Below are 9,229 nucleotides of genomic sequence, written 5' to 3'. Positions count from 1 at the left end.
ATAAATATTAGGTAAAACCTAAATTAATAATACAAGTAGAATAACAGGATAGAATAAATAAGCATAAAATAAATAAACGTTAGGTGAAAGCTAAATTAAAAAGGTGGGTCTTGAGCCTGTTCTTAAAAATATGAACGTTCTCTGCGGCCCTGAGCTCCTCCGGCAGGCTGTTCCACAGTCGAGGACCGAACCACTGAAAGGCTGCCTCTCCGTGAGTATGTGTCCTGACTTTAGGGACAATCAAAAGGCCAGTACCAGAGGACCTCAGGGTCCGCGAGGGTTCATATGGTAAAAGCAAACGTGAGAGATAAGAAGGCCCAAGACCATTAAGACATTTAAAAACCAATAAAAGAACTTTAAAATCAATTCTGAAACACAAGGGGAGCCAATGCAGCGATTCTAAAACCGGTGTAATGTGGGCCCGCCCTCTGGTCTTCGTCAGCACACGAGCTGCAGAGTTTTGTAAAAGTCGTAAGGGTAAAATATTCTTTTTGGGAAGACCAGAGAGCAGGGCATTACAGTAATCAATGCAACTGGTAATAAAAGCATGCATCAACATCTCCGTGTTGGCCCGAGAGAGAATAGGGCGGACTCTGGCTATATTTTTTAGATGATAAAATCCAATTTTGGTTACATGTTTAATATGTGGGATAAAACCAAGCTCAGAGTCAAAAATAACACCCAGGTTTTTCACTTGTAGCGAAGGACATAGTGAAAATGCCTGTAATTTAGACAAGAGTTTCTCTCTCTGAGCCTCAGGACCGATGATTAAAACTTCAGTTTTGTCCTGGTTAAGCTGTAAAAAGTTTTCTGCCATCCAAGATTTTATATCTAGAATACAATTAAAAAGGGCATCCATTGGTCTGGTGTCATCAGGAGACACGGAGATGTACAGCTGAGTGTCATCAGCGTAACTGTGGAAGTTCACTCCATGCCTCCTGATGACACTGCCAAGAGGGAGTACAGGGCCTAAAACCGACCCTTGAGGCACACCACATGTCATTTTATGGATCTTAGAGGAGCATGTATCCATACACACCATAAAAGTTCTGTCTGAGAGAGTGTGTACAGCACCAGAGAGGCCCACCATGTGTTTCAATCTGTTTAAAAGTATAGCGTGGTCTACTGTATCAAAGGCTGCGCTTAGATCCAGTAGCACCAGGACTGAGAGCTTTTGGGAGTCCCAGTTACATCTAAGATCATTTAAAACCTTTAGGAGAGCCGTCTCTGTGCTGTGGTTCACCCTAAATCCAGACTGAAATATCTCTAGGATCTGTTTATCATTCAAAAAATCATTAATCTGAGTAAAAACAAGTTTTTCTAAAATTTTACTTAAAAATGGTAAGTTGGATACAGGTAAGTAATTATTAAAATCATTACAATCCAAATTGCTCTTCTTCAGAAGGGGCCTCACCACCGCCGCATGCTGCGTTCCATCTCTTCCCATCACTGAGAATGAAAGAACTGTGACCAGTCTGCTGCAGTACCAACAATTATTGGTCTCGACTTTTCCTATGTGGAAAAATTTGCATACTATAATTGAAGCACCAACAGTCACTTTAGTAGGTTTACTATCTCTCTTTTTGTTTGTTATACAGCATACTTTTGTCCTGTGTCTGTGGCACTTTAGCTCTGATGTGGTCCATCATACTGTCCATCAGTCGGCAGAGTCAGGATGTCCAATTTAGTCCACATTGGCCTCCCTCTGAGGAACTGGTCCATTATTGGTGTAGGAATGTCCTTCATGGGCAAAAACAGAAGATAGGAATGTCATCACAGTTGCAGTTGTGGCATTTGGGGTGAATGCAAGTTCAATCAATAAAGGTAATTGGAAACCTGAAGTCATCTGTCCCATATTCAAATGGACCAACGAGAAAATAATCTGATTTTATCAGAATAATTTAGGCTTTAGGAAATGTTTTAGTTTTCATCTTTTATACCATCAACACCAGAGAAGTCTGCATATCTGTTTGATAAAAAAATTTTTCCTCGCATGACTTAAAATATTAACTCTTATGGCAAGTTTATACATAATTATATGTGACCACAACACATGTGTCATGGTCCTGAGTATGATGACTCAGTTTTTTTGTTTTGATTAACATTATCTTATGTTTTGGTTTAATTCTGGTTATGTCTCTTGAGATTTTCTAGTTCTTAGGTTTTGGTTCCTGTTTCATTTTGATAGTCCTGCTCCTCTTTTCCCCGTCTCGTGTGCCTAATTAGTTCCAGCTTTGTTTCCCTCCTGTCTCCCATTCCCTGATTTCTCAGATTTATAATTTAGTCCTCTGTGATCCCTTGCTTTTTGTCGCATTGTCCCTCGTAGCTGTGTGCTTTCCCTTGTAACTCCTAGTTTCCTGTTCTCTAGTCTTAGTTTCAGGTTTTCCCGTTTAGGTTTTGTTTTGTAGTATTCTAGTGTGTTACAGCAAAATAAATTCCTCCTGCTTGCCAAATTCTCAAAAACTAAAACATTGTGTTAATATCAGAGATTTTAGTCTTCATAGTCCTGAAATATGACATTTACCAAGAAAACTACAAGAATGAAAATGTTGGGGTATAACAAAGGGCTGTAAAGGGATTTGACTGATTTTAATGTTGTAGCAGTCACTGATCTTTTCACGGTTCTGGGTCATTTTGACCCAGCTTTTTCTGTTTCTTATATTTTGGTGTTTTTCTAGATTATGACTTATGTTCTGATTCTTTACTTGTGCTGTTTTGATTATTATTGTAGGTTTAGTTCAGTGTCAAGTTTGCGTCTTTGTGATTTCTTGTTTCCTGTTTTATTTTGATAGTCTCAGTCCTATGTCAGTGTATTCAGTTTTACCTCCCCCTGTCTCGTTAGCCCTAATCTCTCCCAGCTGTGTCTCCCTCCTGTTTCCCATTTCCTGATTACTCCCCTGTGTATATAAGCCCTGTGTTTTCTTTTGCTCACTGTTGTATCATACCCTCTACATGCTGTGTGTTTGACTCCTGTTCTGGTTCCTTTGTTCCTATTCAGGCCATAGTACCTACATTCAGAGTTTTGGTTTTGTTTGTTGGTGAGTTTAATTTATGAAGTGTTTTTCCAGCAATAAAAGCTGTGCTTTGAGTTTAAGCCCTGTCTCCGAAAGTCCTGCATTTTGGGTTGTTTTTCCTGCCTGCCTGCCAGACGGCCTATCATTACAGATCTCTTCCCGAATTACACATTTGTCCTAATGGTATCTATACTGTGATTGCGTATGTTGACCCATGTTTTTAATATGATTTTTTTTTCTAAAATAAAACCTAAATATTTAACTTATGTTATATGATGCCCATTTACAAGAATAATTATCAGTTTTATGGCAATGACTCATTCAGTAACATCTGAGCTGTGTAATGTATGCATAATTTATTTCTTCATGTTTGACACCACCGTTATTTACTGGAGTAACAACTGCTTTTTTTGGAGGCATAAGGAAATGCTCACACAGATGTATTTATAATTTAATTGATAGGTAGTAAAGAAATTTTTTTGTATGTCAAAGAGGCAGACAAACTCTCCACTGTCATTTGCTTCTCAGTTTGTTTGTGATGTATTCATTTTTCTAGTTACCCACCTACGTACCATAAATGTAGTTTTATATGTGACTTCTAACTACAGGTAGTGAAAGTTTGTTAAAAATATCAACTATCATAAAATATCATATCATTAAACAAAGATTCACCTTATAATTCTTTGGCAGATGCAATAAAACCCTTACAATTATCCAAGAAACCTATTCTGAACCTGAGTTGCCTCTAATGTATCTATCGGCATGTGAGTGTGTGTGTGTGAATGTTAGACATGCTGCTTAAGTTTAGAAAAAGTGCTTGTATGTGCTTGTGTGTTTAATTGGCTGAATGAAAGTTGTATTAAAAACAAACTTTGAGTAGTCAGTCATATATATATATATATATATATATATATAATTAGGGGTGCAACGATACACAAAATTCACGGTTCGGTTCGGTTCAATACTTTGGTGTCACGGTTCGATATTTTTTCGATACAAAAAAATGTTCATGCCTTTTTAATTTGTCATTTATTAAAATTATAAATATATATTTTAACTCAAAAGTACAGTTTTTAAATTTAATGTTGCTGAAACGACAAAGTAATAAAAACATAAATATCTCATGGAGAAATCCCTCATCTTTGGAAAAGAAAGTTTATTACAGAGAAATGGCTCTTTCCAAAATAAAAGCTATACTATACGCTTCTTCTGGGGTACACTCTCAGCAGCATATTAAACATATCAGGTCCCCATAAGGAGAATCATGTGCTAACGGCTGTCTAAATGACTCGGGTAAAGTCTGTAGCATGCGTGCTTGTTGTTTTTGTCTGCTTCCACTTGTCTTTGCACTAGGATGATGTCGGCGTAAATGTGCAGTCATATTCATTGTGTTCCCACTAGTGCTGTCAGCATTACTCTGAAATGACGTTAACGCCACAACACGGCAAATCTCCGTTAACGAGCTACCGCGGATCGCCCCGTGCGTGGGGCTGGACAGCGTCAACACGTTAACGAGCAAACTGCACTAACGCAGTAGTTCCCACCAATGTAATTGAACACTGCGTGGCACATCCGACATACTGTTTTACTTTTGTCCATGATGCGCTTACCTTCAGGGTCATACTTCACATGAAGACCAAAATAGTTCCAAAGGCCAGATCTGAATGAGGGTGGGGGAGGTTCAATTTACCATGTTGCAACGAGCTAAGCTTCTGTCTTGCTAGCTTGCGCTGTGCTCAGTGGATCTGCGCTCGACAGTGCAGCCTAGGCGGAGTAGTCGAACGCAGATCCACTGAGCTCTCAACACAGACAGCATCATCAGAAGAAAAGTTGATAAAATAAATTAAAAATCTTGTATTGATCGATACACATGCGTACCGAACCGAAAGCACTGTATCGAACGGTTCAATATCGATACGAGTATCGTTGCACCCCTAATATATATATATATATATATATATATATATATATATATATATATACAAATGCATATTTATTTCAAAGACTATTTTCATTGTTGCATCTCTAGACTCCATCAGATGCCACAAAGCATTGTTCAGCCAAGGTACTTGTTGCTGTTTAATATCTCTCCATTTGGATCATAGCTTTGTAAAAGTGTTAATCTTCTCCTGCGTGTTTTATCAGGCCACTTCATATTAAAATCTCAAAAATTCAAGTTTGGAGTCAGTCAACAACACAAGTTGTTTAGTCTTTAGTAAAACACTCCCAATGTTCAAGCGATCAAGGATCAAAGATCGTAACACCCATACAGTCGTGCTCATTATCGGACCAAAAAAGGGTCATGATCTGTGAAAGCACAAAGAAACACTACTGAGCTTTTAAGTGTTTATTTGAACCATCAAAATAGAAAATGTGATACCTTAACAAATCTGTGTGTGAACATTTTGAAGTTTGTAAATTAATTCCTGATTACTAAACACTCAAACATTGTTATGAGAAAATTTACAGATGAATTAATTGATTTTTGGTCCGTGTAAAGAGAAACAGCTTGATGCTGCCATCAGGTCAAATCATGTTTTGGCTGGATTGACCTGATAGCAGGTTCACTCTCCTTTCACGCAGAAGGCACAAAAACATCCTGCATACATATCCAGCTCTGAATTTCAGCAGTGCCCTGTGACATTGAACAGCTGGTTGGTTTTGATGCTTTGAATCTGTTCAAAACTAAATGCTGACCTCTGCTGGTGCAAAAATGATTTACGTTGCTTTTTTTCTGTTTTCATCTCTGCAGAGCTCACAAGCACAAAATATCTGCAAGTATTGGTTCCTCATTTATTCATGTGCTCTCTGTCTCATATTATGCATTGGTAGGGGAGACCGGGGATAGTTGTAACATTTTTGACATTTCTGTCTGTAAATTGGAGCTCTTTTAAGGTAGTGGATGCAAAATGTAATGCAAAGTATTTACATGTTTCTGCTATTAAATAGTGCAGCTATTTTCTCTGCAGCACAATTACCCATTGCATGGTATGGTCTCAAACACAAAGAGTGAAATGTTACAATTAACCCCATAGTCTGGGTTAGTTGTAACATATCCTGGGGTGAAATGTAACACAATAAAATAAGGGTACTAACAAAACATTAACATGTAATCTTTGTTTATTCAACACATGAATGCACTTAGAGCCATTTATGTAGCTATGTGTGTGTGTGACAGAATGCAGAAATCTAGCTTTTGAACATATTACAACCCCCCAAAAAAGACAAATTATGGAATTTTCTGCAACTGAATATTTCATTAATTTTGGTTTGTCTTCCTTGAGTTTGGCTTCATTGGCTCAGTGGGCATTATAACCTACAACTCTTGCACCAATTTCGAACACAACAATGAAGCTGAAAAAATGTAGTTGTGCACCAGCATCGCAATTCCATTACTTTTTATCATGGCTTACCTTGGTGTGGTTTGCAAAGTGCTTCAGAAAGATGAGGAAATCTGTTTCTTGCACCCATCCTGATTTATTTCCACTACCAATACTTCCTACTGGTCCATCTCTGACACAGTGGTCTGCATAATGTATGTGTGGGAACACAAACAGTGGAGGAATTGTGTTGCCAATGGCATTAACCGCATATACAAAAGCGACCAGTGAACCTCTCTCTGCTGATGTCGTTGCTCCAACTTGTTTAATATAAGTTAAAGTAATAGTGTGGTAAGTTGTAACATCTGCATTATTGTTACAACTGACCCAGACTCCTATAGCCATGAACTAGCTAACATTACAGCCAACGGCTAAAACATTAGCACTAAAGACCTACACAGAATATATCCCCATAGACATACAAACAACATAATTTAAGTTTGATGAGTTTAACTGCAAAGCAGATAATGCTATTAGAAATTGAAATAAAGTAGAAAAACTTACTTTTTGGCATACAAATTACTTTTTTTCGTGTTAAATTGTCTGTGTTTGACAAAATGTGTTGATTTTTCACATGTGATAGCAGAACTGAATTGGGCATGCACAGGATGAGTCACATCATTTGAAACTTAGCCCTGATTGGAGAAATTGGAAGTGTTACAACTGACCCACGTTACAACTATCCCCGGTCTCCCCTATAGATCAAAACTAAAGTTTTGCTAATTTCTCACTGTTGTCTTGAATGTCTTGTTTTTCTTGTTCTTTTTTAGCAAATTGTGCAACAGGAACATTAAATATAATAACCACCACAACAACAGCAAATGTCACCTTTCAACTTGAACCAAACTGCAGCGTAACAGTTGGGAATAATACCTCTGGAAATGGTTTAATAACTGGTCTGACTCCTGGAGCTGTCTATCAAATTGTCTTAAACTGTTCAAACTGCAGCAGTGTGTCAAACATCACAACAAGTAAGTTATTTTATTTTTCCTAAATATATACACCAATGATTCTGTGAGTTGGATGACAGTGATGTTAATATTCTTTTATAGCCAATAATGAGAATATGATGAAATGATTCTTTTCCTGTTGACGTATCTCTAATTCACAGAGACAGAAACGGTCAGTTTAACAGTCACTAATGTCACAACATCCTCTATGTTTGTGAGCTGGACTAAACCAGTGGGAATCAGCTCCTTCTATAAAGTACAGTGGACAGGTGGAGGAAAGAACTTCCCTGTAAATGTCAGTGAGACATTTTATAACATTACTAACTTGACTGCTGGTGTCCAGTATGAAATAACTGTCACTGCAGTGGCAGATGATAATTATACTGAAGGACAGAGTGCTACTGTCACCATCTACACAAGTAAGTGAGCATTTAAATGTTTTCCATACCGTGAATTACTGTCTGCTGAGTGTGACCCGTGGTAGGTACCTATTTAAAATAGGACAGAGCCGTAGGCGCACAGTCAGTTAAAAAGGGTTTAATTTTTAATACAAAATAAAAGTAACAGTGTAACAGTGGCACCTAAAAACAATTAAAAACTTGACCTTATTAAAAACGATAAAATTGTACGATTGCCCGTGAGACAGGACAAGTGCTGCGGGGAACCGTTTAAGAACAAATCGACATAGCACACAGGTTAAAAAGGGACGGCAACTCACACATAACCCCAAATGGGCACTACACTATAGAAAAAGGCAAATCTTCAGTGCCGTCTTCACTCAGGCCCACCGCTGTGCATGCAAAAGCGGCGAGACAAAAAAAGGATTTGTTTTCCGCGCAGCGCCTTCACCGTCAGTGACAATATATATAGCTATATTTAAAAAAGGGTTAAAATACTAAAAGAATCAATATCTGTGGTGGCTACTGATACAAAAAAATAAAACAAGAAACAAACACAATCGACAGCCGCAGCAGTCAGTCTGTCGAATTACACCAGGTTAAAACAGTTTAAAATTCAGTGACGTGCCGGGTCCTTTGCCCGCAGCCAGAAATCCACTTGGCAAAGCAGCAGCTCGGTACTCTGTAAATAAAAGGCAGGAGATGACTTACGCTGGACAGTAAAACATAGGAATATCCTTTAACTGTATTGTTTTCGTTACCTCTCCACAAGTTCGCGTCACACCCTAATAAATGTGGGGTCAGTGGCAGTGAAGTCCACTACACCGTTCTCACAGGAACGCAATGTTTCCCACCTACAAGGGTGCAAATAACTGTAAATCTCTGCCAACAGCCAGAGCTCAAGTGGTGCATTTTTGTGTAACATACCGTTCTAACAGAGGTTTAGGGGGACCCGCATCAAGCTTTCATAGAAAGAAATTAAAAACACCAACTTGCCCAACTTGGACCAAGCACTCGCAGCTTCAGGTTTGCTGAGGAATCCCTAATTGCCCACACCTGAGCTTATGGAAGGAGCAAAGACCAGCTCCGCCCACCAGGGTCGGTTCCCAGACTCAGGTCTCACCTGTCACATGAAGATACCTGGTAAAATAACGAGTCTTTCATCCTCATAAGATAAGTTAAGTTCAAAGGAAAGTAGAAGTAGAAATCCAGATGTAGAAGAAGAAGCCCTTTGAAGTGAGAAGGTTGGATCTCTCACTGATGTGTCCTCTGAAGCGAGATCAATCAACTGCAGACCAGACAACAAACGACGGAGGCTCCAGAAAAGTGCAATCAAACTATGAGTTTATTACACAGGAGAAGAAGCATCAGCATATGTCCTCTTCTGACAAGAATACACTGAATGGGGGTTTTATAGGACAGAAAATGTACGCCCCCACGTACACGTCAAGTACAGGTCAAAAATACATTGTTGACAGACATGGGTA

At 38.6% G+C, this 9,229-nt stretch overlaps 1 long non-coding RNA gene across 1 annotated transcript; it reads right to left on the bottom strand.

Moving 5' to 3' along the window:
- Window positions 1–1,436: 1,436 nt before the first annotated feature.
- Window positions 1,437–4,747, bottom strand: LOC134630441 (uncharacterized). Its single transcript, XR_010094293.1, has 3 exons — window positions 4,625–4,747; window positions 1,604–1,740; window positions 1,437–1,512 (listed from the first exon to the last, which is right to left on the bottom strand). It is a non-coding gene; the product is annotated as an uncharacterized LOC134630441 (long non-coding RNA).
- Between the last annotated feature and the right edge of the window lie 4,482 nt (window positions 4,748–9,229).

The sequence above is a fragment of the Pelmatolapia mariae genome, linkage group LG7 (assembly GCF_036321145.2).
Source record: "Pelmatolapia mariae isolate MD_Pm_ZW linkage group LG7, Pm_UMD_F_2, whole genome shotgun sequence".
Classification (NCBI taxonomy): domain Eukaryota; kingdom Metazoa; phylum Chordata; class Actinopteri; order Cichliformes; family Cichlidae; genus Pelmatolapia; species Pelmatolapia mariae.
This window is presented reverse-complemented; position numbering and strand designations above follow the sequence as displayed.